This window comes from Sparus aurata, chromosome 5 (assembly GCF_900880675.1).
Source record: "Sparus aurata chromosome 5, fSpaAur1.1, whole genome shotgun sequence".
Classification (NCBI taxonomy): domain Eukaryota; kingdom Metazoa; phylum Chordata; class Actinopteri; order Spariformes; family Sparidae; genus Sparus; species Sparus aurata.
In genome coordinates, this window is record NC_044191.1 from 4,241,377 (window position 1) to 4,256,207 (window position 14,831).

The window sequence follows — 14,831 nt, forward strand, 5'->3', positions numbered from 1 at the left end:
GATTTGAAGTGTTAAATAAAAATGTTCTTAATGCAAGCATATTTGCCCTTTCTTATGTTGTTAAAAGTATTAAGAACATGAACAAATACATTAAGGTACATTTAGAACAGAAAAAAATGATTCTCCTTTAACTTGCGATTAATCGCAAGTTAAAGGAGAACTTCGGTCGATTTAAACATGCAGCTTCATTGCTCAAGCTACCCTTGACTTGCCAGTACCGAAGACGCAAACACATTTGGTCAAACCATTACAGAGCTCCGTGAACGGAGATTTAGCATTGAACGCTAACAGCATGGGGTCAGAACTTTACACTGTGTTTTAAGCGTCTTAACATGCTCCACATCTCACACCAAAAGTTATGCAACATCAGCAGACACCTTAGCACACAGCACTGTAGCGTGTATGACTCAAAATGAATAAAAAAGTAGTTAAAACAGTGTGTTTGTGCAAGGAGCTACTTACCTGTTTGTTGAAATCCGTGTCTTCCGGTAGCTAGACCAAACTAGTCAATCCGTCGAGCGTGCGCTTACTCCCTCACTGGCGGAGACGGAAACGTATTCCAGCATTTTCGTGTTTATGTTCATAATTTACATGTCCATGTTACAGCCTGTCATGAGCCATGAGCCTTACAATAGCCTGATAAGCCTGTTGAGTGCACACTCGGTGGATATACTAGTTTGGTCTAGCTACCGGAAGACGCGGATGTCAACAAACAGGTAAGTAGCTGCTTGCACAAACACACTGTTTTAACTACTTTTTTATTCATTGTGAGTCATAAACGCTACAATGCTGTGTTGTAAGGTGTCTGCTGATGTTGCATACCTTTTGGTGTGAGATGTGGAGCATGTTAAGACGCTTAAAACACAGTGTAAAGTTCTGACCCCATGCTGTTAGCGTTCAATGCGAAGTCTCCGTTCACGGAGCTCTGTAATGGCTGGACCAAATGTTTTCGCGTCTTCGGTACTGGCAAGTCAAGGGTAGCTTGAGCAATGAAGCTGCATGTTTAAATCGACTGAAGTTCTCCTTTAACTATGGACCAAATGCGATTAATCGCGATTAAAAAAATTAATCGTTTGACAGCCCTAATATATATATATATATATATGTGTGTGTGTGTGTGTATAATATATATATATTATACACACACACACACAGACACCTACCACTGTTTTTAATGTAAATGACTAAAATGTACACAAATTAAATAGATTACCTTAAATGGGAGTCACGTGGGTACGTCGAGCAAGATGGCGGTACAGTAAAAGAGCTCTGCTCACCCACCAGTATTTACATTTACATTTTTTACATAATACTCCACACTTTTTGGTAATATGAGAGAGAGAGGTTATTTTGACCCAAATGGCGACTTCTAAGTATTTCAAGGCCAAGGCGACAACGAGCCGCATGTCGACTAGAGGCAGCCCATCTCCGGACAAAGACACGGAAACTCGTGGTTCTCCACCACCAGGTGAGGGTGACCATAACACTGTAGATATAGATAACCTGTCTGCTGACCAAAATGAGTACCATGCTGCAGGGGGTGGCAGCAGATATATTAACTATCAAACAAACAACCTCTGAGCTAAAGATAACGGTGAATGGGATTCAGGAAAAGTTGGAAGAAGCAGAGGGCCGTATCCACCACCTGGAGGCAGCGCCGTCGTATAGGGGGGAAAGGTGATGACAATTCTAAGGGCCCACAGCCCGCTATAGGGCCCACACACAGCCCCCAGTAGCCTCTATGACAAAATGGTTATTCATACACTGAACTAATATATATTCATACGAATGAATCCGAATTAAAACAAAGCCACAAGTCATATAATATTCAAATTTTAATTATTTCAATAACCCCCTTGGCCCCTTCTTAAAAAATGGTTTGGTCCACACCGCGGTTCGTTCTTCCCATAGTTCTTCCTCATCGGAATTAAGTGAGCGCGAGCGAACTCCAGCAGGGTTAGGATGCCCACCAAAAAGCACAAGTCCGGACACCAGAGAAGAGTGAGGAGGCCAGGAGTAGGAGCAGCAGAGCAGGGGCCCAGGACATCAACAACTTATTTTCTAAGAATGGTGAGAGTAAAACTACCGAGGGCGGCTGAAACAATTAGCCTACTTGTTCATTAATTTAATGTCTGTAACATTACCTTTGACGGGGCGCAGGCTAGAGCCTACGTTAGCTGTCATCTGGCCGCGCTACACTCTGGACAAGCCGCCAGTTCACTGTAGAGCAACGGTTCCTAGAGTAGCTATAACTGAACGTTACTAATTTAGGAGCTACTACCCACTGCGCAGAGAGACGTCCAAACGAGGTCTTTTCCAAGTCATTTTTGCACATCTAATTTTGGTCACCTCAAGGTGCAGACTGTTACTCCAGACGACGTCTTTTTTTCGACGTACACTTAATGTTCATTCATGACATCCACAGTACCTCCGTACAGGAGCTATTTCTAGTCCAAATATGGTCTTTGTGGACGTCATTTCAACGTCAAATTAGAACTCATATTAGACATTGTTTTTATACTGTAGTGCTTCTAGTTTCTATGCATAAATGTAGTCCCATTTCAGAAGGTGGCATTCTGTTAATAATAATAAATCACAATCCAATCTCCAGGATTCAGTTGAGAAATACTAGTTACTAGGCTACTACTTCTTAACAGCAGGCTGCATAACCCTCAATTAAGTTTGAAAAAAAAAGTGGTAAAATACAATAAATAAAATTACACCTCTTTGGTCTGTACTACAAAAATAGGGTTAGTCCTGAGTGACTATGTACAAATATAAGAACAATTAAAATATAAAACAATTAAACACATATACATATATATATATTTTTATCTATTTATTTTCTAAGTATGAACACTGGGGTAAAAATCAAACTGAACACAGAAAAATTAAAGGGCTTACCAGATTCATCTTGTGAAAATAAACACAAATCTGGCTTTTTTTTCTCCACACTTAAATGGTTAATTTTCAAACACACATTCCCTTTGTCTGTAGCCCACTGTCTCAGGTCATCTTCAAGGCTGCTGATCACTTCAGCTTCATCATCATTTGGTTCATATTCAGAGTCAGTGGACAAACAGTCCACATCAGTGTCAAAATCAAAACCATGTGATGTCTCAGGAACGCTGTCACTTGTTAAACTGCGTGGGGTCCCAGGCACACTGCTACAACTACACTGCTACAACTCCCAGCCACAACATCGATATTAATGTCAATGCTCTGATGTCCATCCTCGCTGTCATAACGTAGAAGTTCATCCATGTCTCTTAGGTGTTTTCGCCATTCTCTCATTTTCATAGCCATCTGTAGACACAGATGCAGTATAAGTCAGTTTAGTCTTACAATTTATTTGACTGGGCGTGTGTGCAAAGGAGCATGAGGTCACAATCTGTACCTTGTTTAGGTGGCTTCCAAAGGGCTGGAAACCCCACTCCACTTTCAAAAGAGGACCAAACACCACCTGACTAAAGGATAAGACTGATTTAGAAACACCCAACTAAAGCTTCACAATACTTAACTCAGTACTCCATTGCACTAAATTGTTATGCATTTGGCTGCAAACCCCCACGTGGTTGTGTCTGAAGCTCCCCCTCCCCGCCTGTATATTAGTATTTTGCTTTGCTTTGTTTTGTTGTGCTGCTAGCCCAATTAGCTGTCCCGGATGTTAGCAAGTGCAGGTACGTCTCTGTCAGCAGCAGCACCGCAAAGAAAAATAACTACTGTCATGACTGTAGATTCTTGGTTGTTGTGTTGTGTCTGGTTTTGTCTTGTGGTTTCTTGTATTTGATTTCCGTGTCTATGTATCTTGTCTTGTGTCTGGTTTTTCCCACGCCCTCATGTGTCCTTTAAGTTCTCCTGTGTTTTTTCCTATGTTCCCTCTGGCTCCCTCTGTCTATTGCTTTGTTCCCTCCATGTTCTCATGTGCTCCTCCCCTTCGTTATCTCACCTGTCGGTCCACCTCACCTGTTCCTCGTCTTGTCATCAGTGTCTGTGTACTTAGTCTCTGTGTTCCCCTCACTCCTTGTCTGGTCACTGTATGGACTCTGGATGTCTTCTGTTTGTTTCTGTCAGCCCCTGTCTACGTCCATGCTCTTGTCCATGTTCAAGTCCCGTTATGGTAGGTTTTGGTTTTGAGTATTCCATGTTTGATTTGAACTTTGCCTTTTTCTTTGTACTTTGTCTTGCCTTTTAGTTGCTACTTTGCCTCGCTGTTTTTGTTTGCTACTTTGCTTCTTGCCTCCGTTTTGTCTGCTTCTATTTTTGTGTTCAGCTTTTAAATAAAGCTCGCCTTTTGTTTCCCCATATCCTTGCCTCTCGTGTTACTGCATTTGGGTCCACCTTCCCCTTTCCATAGTCTTCCCTTTAACCCCCCACCTGACAACTACAGTCTGAGTGAAGCGCTGGAGCCACGGATCTATCCACGGCCGTCACCGACAAAAAAGCCTTGACCGGTAACTTAACAAGTATGATGGCCGTTGTGATGAGGTAGCTTTATGCTAACTTCGATGAGCGGTAGCGGTTAACATCCGCTGCTAACACCCACTTCCCTGCTCACCACAATGGCCTTCCTGCTTGTTAACACTGGAGGCTCCTGTTGCCGACGATGGTCGGGTAACAGCCCACGGCTCAAGCGCGTCACTCTATGTATTGATTTTTTGCCGGCTTCATTGTAAACAAAGTTGGTTGTGTTCAAAAGCTAACGTTAGCAGATGTAATGCTAATTATAGCGACAACAGATTTGAAGTAGATTAACACAACAAAGCTAAAACGGCAAACGTTATAAATGCATAAATTAACATAAAATTAACTTATGGGTCTATGAGCTGTCCGAACTCACCTGCAATTTAGTGGACGCTGATTTTCGGACTGCTGTAAGTTGTTGTATAGGTCAACGGTGCACAGAGCCCAGCGGCCAATTGCTTCAAACGAAGACAAACACCTGGGCCAATGGGAGTGGCTATTAGGATGTACGTTGTAATGACGCAATGCCTCAGCCAATCAAAATGGCGTTGACTGTATATATATTTGTATTAAACAGAATTACACTGTTTTAGAAAAGAAAAACAGGAAAATGTAAACAAACAAACATTACTTTTATTCAAAAATAATGTTTAATCACAAAATAATCATGTCCACACTACTAGTACTACTCCTATGATGATAATAATGATGATGATGATAATGAATAAATAAATAAATTACTTGCATCATGTCAATTCCCTGCACCTGTCTTAGACGTCCAAAAAAGTGACCTAGCCCGACGTTCAAATGTTCAACTGCATATTGACGTCCAAGTGGGGTCATGATTAGACGTCCAAATTGTGGACCTAGTTTGCACGTCGTGAAGAGGTCCAGAATTGGTCTTGGACTGACAGACGCAATATAGACATGATCTGCACGTCCATAAGACGTCTAATGTTTAGTGGGTACAGTGACTGTGTGTTTCACACATATCACTGTCGGACAGTGCTCCAGTATGCGCATTGAAATGTATTATGACGCATTCAAGTTCTACTCAGTAATTATGAGCATCTGACGAAGTTACGTTATCATGATGTGTTCAATGTGGTCTTGTAAAATGTGTTATTAGTGTGACATTTGAATAGCCTAAATACAAAAAATTTAAATGTTCAAAGATTTGTTTGTTTTCATAGCAATATAAAATAAAAGACACCATAATAGCTGACAACAACAAAGTAAAAAAGACTATTTAGAGTTGTGGACAGTTTACACTGACTTTTGAATGGTTTAAGAATATTTTTTGCCTGGGAAAGTGAAGCTGTCCACCTAGAGCTATGGTACTAAGAAGCCCATTTAGAATTTGTCCAAGAATAGGTTAGTTCTGCATCAGTTTCTCCATGAAACATAACATATAATGTTTACAATATATATAATACAACAATAAACCTTTATGCTCTGCTGCACTAGAATCAGCAGTGGCTGCTTCATCTGAGTTTGACCCCACAACAGTCGCTCAGCCCAGCAGTCCAATGATGCCTTTGATGGTGAGTGAGTGATGTAGACACTGGTTGGCTGTTTTGGTTTATTAGTGACCCACTACCTATTTGTTGAGTGGTTAATTGAAAATGTATTTGCAATCAGAGGTGTAATAACGTGTTGCGAATCAGTGAAATGAGAATAAGACAACTAATTATACATAATTACATAATAATACCCTGACTTGTTAAGTCGTTAATCGTAAAAAAGGAAACAAATTGGGTGTATTACACCAGGCACCGTCAAGAATACTGAAAAACAAAAAAATTGAAGGTGGCAATGGATGGGGTAGAGGGGCCCACACCGATATTCTTAGCAACTGCCCTGCATGGAGGACGCAACTGAGGGGCTCATAAACAACAGGGACCAAGATGAAAAAAGGATGGATGCTATGTGGAACCGCTTGCAGATGCTTGAAAATCACAGTAAGAGAAATAATGTGCGACTGGTGGGGCTGAAAGAAACCTACGGGACGAACGGCACAATGGAGAGTTGTGTGAGAAGAGTGCTGAGCGAGGGGCTCGGAGTTGACGGTGAATTTGAAGTCGAAAGAGCGCACCGCTCGCTCGCCCCCTTGCCTAATGACGGCCAGCCGCCCAGACCGGTGCTGATTAGATTCCTTCGAAAGTCTGCGAGGGATAAAGTAGTGAAGGCGGCCAGAGAGAGGCGCGGAATCGATTGGGAAGGCATCCGACTTTCACTGTTTCCAGATATGACACAGGAGCTCGCTGAGAAAAGAAAAACTTTTACAGCCGTGAAGAGAGCGTGAGAACGTGAGATACACGCTGGCTCATCAAATATTGAAGAGCAGAGAAGGTCTATGACGGACCAGCAGCTCCACTGGATAAGGATACAGCAGACATGACAGATATCTGCCTAACACTCCCTCACAAATATAATGCCAACGAACTGGACCTGCTGTGATTCACCAAAACGGGTTTCACTTCAGTCAATCAGTGTTATGGCATTCACATGTGAGATACATTTTATTTTAGCCCTCTCCTAAAGCAAACACTTAAGCTAGCTAAAAAATTCGGCATTTTAGCTAGCCCCTCCAACCCACATAATGAAAAAAAAAAACCCCATACCTTTATCCAGCGAGCGTTTCTCTTCATCTAGTTTCTTCTTTTTTCTGCGCCAGATGAATACGCTAGTTTGGACGCCACGCCGTGAATGACCTGAACTTACTGCTCTGCGCAATTCCCCGCCCCCTCCTAGTTTAGTAGTACTGGTCGTCATAGCAACGCGGCGTGGTAGACACCAGATCTGACCAATCAGCGGGCCAGGTGTCAGGTCCTTTTCATCGAAGTCCTTCTAGGCAAGTCATGCCACTCGGCGGCCATCTTGGCGACGCCTCGAAAAGCCCAAAGAGACCAGACCCCTTTCTAAATGAATGGAGGCATGGTCAAATCCACCCTTTAATGTGATAACAGGACGGAAAAAACATACAGACATGCTCGCCAGTGAAATAAGATACACATAAAAACCAAAAAACATTGACTTTACTGTAGAAATTATGTTTAAAACGCTCTTTTCCTACAGGGAGAACTCCACTGCGCATGCGCACAGATTTACGACACCGACGTCAATCGTACGGCTGAATCTGTGCCGGCTGCAGTGCTCTGGGGCTGCGTCCGAAATCACCCACTCATTCCCTACTCCCTAGTCACTACATAGTGAGTCCAACATAGTGCACTATATAGTGAGCTCAACGGCAGAAAGAAAAACGGACTTTCGGACACTACTCCGGTGCCATTAATGACTCTACCAGAGACGTTCTCGCTGTCGTAAAAACTACTTGTGTGCATGCGCTGGTGAAACAACATGATTGGGCTATAATTTTCCCGATTCGGCTGTGACAACGCAGGTGATTGGCTGTTGGTGAAAGGGGCGGGATATGCGCCATCTTTGGCGTCGCAGATTTCCCCATTCAAAATGATCAGAGTGATCTGTCTCTACAATAGTAGAACGTCTCTGTTTTCACATCTTTTCCTTCGGGTCAGGTATTGCAGCTGACCTTGCAACTTGAGGGGGCCCCCTAGTGGCGCGGGGGCCCTATGCACCCGCATAGTCCGCTTATAGCAAGAAACGGCTCTGACAACAGTTCTATAACGAATTATACACATCAGACATTAACCCTCAACAGGATGAATTGACGGACTTCTTTACAAACATCGATATGCCTAAACTGTCAACCGAACAGATTGAGTGGCTGGACAGCCCGATAACAGAGAATGAAATCAGGAGGGCTGTTTCTTGCATGAAAACAGGGAAGTCGCCTGGCGTGGATGGTTTTCCGGCAGAGTATTATAAGCAATATATAGATATCCTGGCACCAATATTAAAAGATGTATATAACGAAGCTTTCACATTAGGAACTCTCCCTCCAACATTCTATGAGGCCTTGATATCTGTTATACCTAAAAAAGACAGGGATGCAGCAGACCCTGCAAATTATAGACCGCTGAGCTTAATTAACATGGATTGCAAAATTCTAACCAAGATTTTGGCCTTACTTCTGGAAAGTGCATTACCAAGCATCATACATACATATACATCATCACTGTTTACTGATGGGATTCAAGTGGGATTTATGAAAAATAGGTCATCCACCGACAATATGAGAAGACTTTTACACTTGATATTGTCCAATAGGACAGGAACAGATTCGGTTGTTGCCCTCTCTCGACGCTGAGAAGGCATTCAACCGGGTTCAGTGGAAATTCTTGTTTGCGGCCCTATCGCATTTTGGATTTGGACAAACATTTATTAGCTGGATAAAAACACATATAAAAGCCCTAAGGCGGCGGTGATAACGAACGGTCTAATATCACCCTATTTAACCTCACTAGAGGAACCCGTCAGGGCTGTCCTTTATCCCCATTATTGTTCAACATCGTGTTGGAACCTCTGGCTATTGCTATAAGAGGGAATGGAAATATTAAGGGGGTGGATTTGGGTGGGAAGGAGCATAAATTACTATTGTATGCAGATGATATTTTGATGCTGGTAAAAGACCCACTGAATTCAATACCCCACTTAATGGATACAATAAAATCTTATTCTCTATTATCAGGATACAAGATTAATTGGACAAAGTCAGAGGCCATGCCTATCTCGGGATTATGCCATTCGAACTCAGTGACAAATTTTGGGTTTAAATGGGTATCAAATGGGATGAAATATCTGGGAATAAAACTAAGCCAGGATGTCGAAGAAATACCAGCATTTAACTTTGAACCAGTACTACAAAAAATAAAAAACAATTTGGATAAATGGGGAAAAATTAGGCTCACATTATGGGGAAAGGTTAATGTCATAAAAATTGTGATTTCACCACAATTCAACTATATACTTATGATGGTACCAGTTACTATATCTCCCCACTTCTTTAAACAATATGATACGATAATTAAAGACTTCTTATGGGGGGGAAAAAGACCCAGAATTAAGCTCAGTAAAATGTGCCCACCTAGAGATAAAGGAGGACTCGGATTGCCGGACCTAAGATTATATTACATTGCCTTCGAGATGGCCAAAATAGCCAAACACTGGACTAAAGATAATAAATTAGATTGGGTTGCTATTGAAAATAAGTTGGCATCTCCATTTTCGCCTATAGATACACTGTCTCAGTCTTCACTTGACTTACTCAATCCTATCATGTCACACTCCAAAGAAATTTGGACTAAAATGCATAAGATGTATAATCTGTCACACTGTAAGCAATCCTACTCCTCCCTATGGCATAACACTTTGATTAGAATTGGAAAGACATCAGTATTTTGGAAGAAACGGCATGATAGTGATATATGTACCATTGCTGACCTTTTTGAAAATGATGTTTGTGTCATATTCGGAGCTAATTAGAAAGTATAAGCTCAAAGGGAAAGATCATTTTTGGAGATACCTTAAAATTAGGAGCTGTATTACCTCCAAGATTCAGTACAGAAATGGAAACCACATCACAGACTACTTCACACTATCTGAGGAGTGCCATCGAGCTTCTGTATTTTACAGAACAACCAACAATTTGCTAAGCAGTGACTGCAATAACTTAAAGGTGATATGGGAGAAAGACTTAGGATGTATAATAGAGGAAGGGGATTGGTTGAAAATATTATCTGACAAGGGAAAACACATTAGGGAAGCGAAAGGGAAATTCATCCAATACAAAATAATACACAGATACTACTGGACACCTTTAAGATTATATAGGATGGGAGTAATAAATAACAATCTGTGCTGGAAATGTCAGAAAGACGCGGGCACTTTTTTACATTGCATGTGGGAATGTCCAATTATCCAGCCCTTCTGGAGAATCATTTTGGAATATTTAGGTAACTGGGTTAGAAGAAACTTACCAGTATCTCCTAGACTCTGTCTACTAGGTGACAGAAGTCAAATACACAACATATCAGGTAGAGAGTTTTCTGTGATCATGGTTGGCATTACAGTGGCTGCTAGGACAATACTTAAACACTGGAAAACGCCTAAAACCCCTGGATTGAAAGAATGGGTAAATGCTATGATAAAAACAGCTTCTTATGAGCATGCTAAACAGGATAAATATTGTTAAAAAGGGTAAAGCACCAGCATGGGATAATTTCTGGACATATATCACGCTGACTGATAAACCTGTAATATGAACATGGCTAATAATTATTTACGTATTGATTTGCCCCTGAAGCTGATGTGGATCTTGACGCTGTGTATTGGATATTGGATTTTATATATATATATGTATGTATGTATTTTTATATTTCATTATTATTATTCTTGTTATATATATATTTTTTGCTTATAAGACACTATCTGTACTATAACAAGAAATGTCTCTGTATGTGATGCACTTATCTGTCATACACCAAAGGAAAAACCAATAAAAACTTGAATTACAAAAAAAAGAAATTACCTTAAATTTATTGAGGTGACGAACACATTTCCTCAATACTGTACCGTACAGTACATTAAAGAGCATCAGAAACATTTTGACTTCATCATATCTTCATACAGTAGTATATTTTGTGTTTTTATGGGTTTCATTTGGGTTTCATTGAATAAAAACATGGGCAGATCTCAAATTGATCCAGTAAATGTTTGCATACCAAAATTGTTCTAAAAATTTAAGTTGTAAATATTTTTTAAAAAAATTTGCAAAGATGAGATATTATACTCGTGACGTTATGTCAAGTTAGCATACTAACCAGCTAGCAGTGAAAACACCAACCCTCCCCATGTCCTCTGTGCTTCCAGCCCAGGCAGAGTAAGCTAAGAGGGCTGTGGCTTATGGGGCTAACTAGCTAAAAGCAGCTACTGTTAGCAGCAGTTAACAGTCACTCTGGTATTATATGCAGATAAAATGAATCAGACAGGTGGCTAACTCTCGTGCATTACACCTTTAATTATGATTTATTATGTCTGCTTCTTTGCAAAGCAACAGTTCACCTTACACATACAAGTCATTCGGGAACTGCTTGGTGCTCTATGTGTGCAAATATGTTTTGGTACTCTTGTAGGATTTTGCCAAAATCAAATCATCAGCGTACTTTCTTTGGCTATGCTAATGTTAGCCCGGACCATTGAGTCAAACGGATAAACAGCCTTCACGACACATGACACTCCATTACACACTCGTTGGATGATAATTAAAGACTATTTCTCTTACCGTTCCCTCGCTCTCTGTTCATAATCGGTATGGACACCAAATAAGCAATACATTACACGAAGAAGAAACTTCCGCTTGGGACTTCCGCTATGGATTGGATATATGGCGGCGCCCTTGTCGGCCATCTTGACTACAGATGGGTGCCTCTCACTCCCTCTGGATCCATAATCTTGATGAACATCCTCATTGTTTCCTGAGAAACAACAAAACTTCTTTGAATGGCACGCAGATGTAACCACCGATAGCCTTGCAGTTGACCACTACCAGACAGCTCCTTGTCCACAAAAGAAGCAATTTCTTTACAAGTCCGTGTGGTTCTTTCTTCGAAATGTATACAGTCGTTTGCAAAATCGCTTCAAAGTCTTGATAATAATTTGATGCTGATGTGCCAAAAGATTAAGTATTTCCTTATTTGTGAAACCGATACCAAAGTATAACTTTACAAGATACTCAACATTCCTGACTTTAACGCAGGGAGAATACTGCTCTTTCTTGTAAGAGTTCTTATAAAATTACTACTTTATTCTCGTAATATTATAACTTCACTCTTGTAATATTATGACTTCATTCGCGTAATATTATGACTCTATTCTTGTAATATTATGACTCCATTCTTGTAATATTATGACTTTATTCTCGTAATGTTACAACCATATTCTCGTAGACCTAATGTTTTTGACTTTATTCTTGTAATCCCCCCCCCCCCAGTTTTTTTTTTTTCTTAGTCTGGCCCTAATACATGCAACATGCATAACAGCGACATTAGCCTAACAGTATCTTATGTATAAAGGTAAACCACTCCCAGAGATCAAGCGAAACACCTCTGAAGACCTGGATTATTGCAAAGAAGGATGGAGAAGTCATTGCAGCTCATTGAAATTGCATGGCAGGGTAAGTCATTTATGTAGGCTAGGATGTTTACCACGACATCACACACACACACACACACACACACACACACACACACACACACAGACATTAATTAATTTAAAGTGCTACTCCATATTACTATAATTAGTTTATTGCACATCATCAAAATATGCTGATATAGATTGCACTTTGCCCCTGGTGTAGATTGCATTTGAGGTTTCAAAAAATGTCATATTGTATTCTATTCACAGACTATGAGACTCATGTTCTCATGTAGGGGCAGTTCTTTTTTCCACTGAAGCTGGGGTAAAAACGCCCACAATAATACTACTCTAAAAATGCGAGATACAGCCTCCTGCAAACAGACCAGAGTCATGACTACTACTACCAAGTTCAGGCACAGCTTCACATTGTAGATGCTGAGTACTGTGACTTTGTTGTGTGGAACCGCAATGACATTTTTGCTGAAAGGATTTTGCCTGATTTTGAACTTTGGGATGATGTGATTCCAAAAGTTGAGTGCTTTTTTTAAAAAACAATATACTTCCAGAAATACTGAAACATTAAGTTACAAATGTACATGTGTAATGTGATGAAAGGATGTTTACTGGAAAGATTAAATGCCTTTAAGAAGAAAGAATAATACATGGTGGTTTATTTACAAGATTAGATTTTTCAACAATTGTTATAACTACAAGAACATAGTGTGCAATAATACATTGGAATCCATTTCATCATATATAATACATATCGCCAGTACAATTGGACTAGTGGATAAAAACTTACATTTCAAAACATACTTACATTACGTTACATTAACATTACAGTTACCGATGTGTGTCAAGGCTCAGGTACTGGACTGACTGATTATTCCTACCCCCCTCCCTTCTCTCTTCTTCTCACTCTCTTTCCCTCCTCCTTACTCCAATAGGACGACAGACTCTGAAAGATTAGACAAGACACAGCAAATAACCCCAATCTTGTCAATCAATGCTAGTGCCTCACCTGGTTTTGTTGCAATGTGCTCTATGGGCATAGCCCTGCTTTGCAGAATCTGATATTTTCTACTTACTAAACAGATTACTTTCTCAACATGGATACGCAAATTAGCTATTTTTCTAGTTTCTGCCACCTCATATGCTGACGGCTGTTTTCTCCCCTTAGTAAATGCAGGTATCTCTAGTGAAGCACAGTAAAATCCCACACTATCGCCAATATTGAACCCACGGTCTGCCAGGACAATATCTCCAGGTAACAGGTTTTTTAGGAGGCCACTCTCTATTGTGATCTGTTTATCGCTGACTCTCCCTCCCCAGGCACAAGATATGTACGTGACATAGCCTTGGGGTGCAACACCAATCAGAAATTTTACAGTATGGTGATGCTTGTAGTTTGACCACGTTTGTGCTTGGGCTAGTAAATAAGAGGGCTTCTCAATAAAAACTTCAAAGCAGTCAACTATCGCAACAACTTTACATCCAAATGCCTGTCTGAATCCCATTGGCATTGTAGCTTGTAGTACATGTCGCTCTGGCCACTCAATTAGAACTTCTAACCTCTCATGAAGTATGTCAATTATTTTATGCCAAATTCTAGAAGCAGTGGGCAGAGAGATCTTGAACCTGAAAGCTAAATCTTTCAGTGGGAGATTTAGTCTCAGCCCAAGCAAAACTAAAATTAACTGTTCAAATTTTGACAGCACAGACATAGGACCACAGGTGATGTAGGGTTCACACAGCTCAAAAATCTGAATTAAAACTAAGAAGTTGGGGAGCCCCGTGTGGAATTTTGTCTTGTCTTCGTTTTTTTCAAAGGACTCCTGGTTGAACTGTGTCCAGTGCTTTGGTTCGAAGATCTCCAAGCTGTGTTGTGTTCTGTCTCAGAACATCCTCCATCTTCTCAGTGTCGTCCATCGTTAGCTCAGTCTGGCATCCGGCATCTGCATAGCCTGCAATGTAGCAGTGGGGTGCATAATTAGTTATTTCATGAATATGAATTATGTGAATGGTTGTGAAGTTATCTTTTAGACAACCTTTTTACAAACATGCAAGTTCTCTGGCCCAATTATACAGGATGATTTTCTGACAATCACATTTGTAACATTTACCGTAAATTACCAAATAATAGCCGGGTTTCAATTAACCGCTGAGTCCCCTTTAAAAGCCTGGTGCAGGTGTATATTTTGGTAAATAACCGCCGGTTCCTAATAAATGCCGGGTCTTATTTTTAAAAAAATTTTTTGTAAACGTATCAAGGAAGAAGACGTGACCACTGACACTGCACTTTTTTCTTC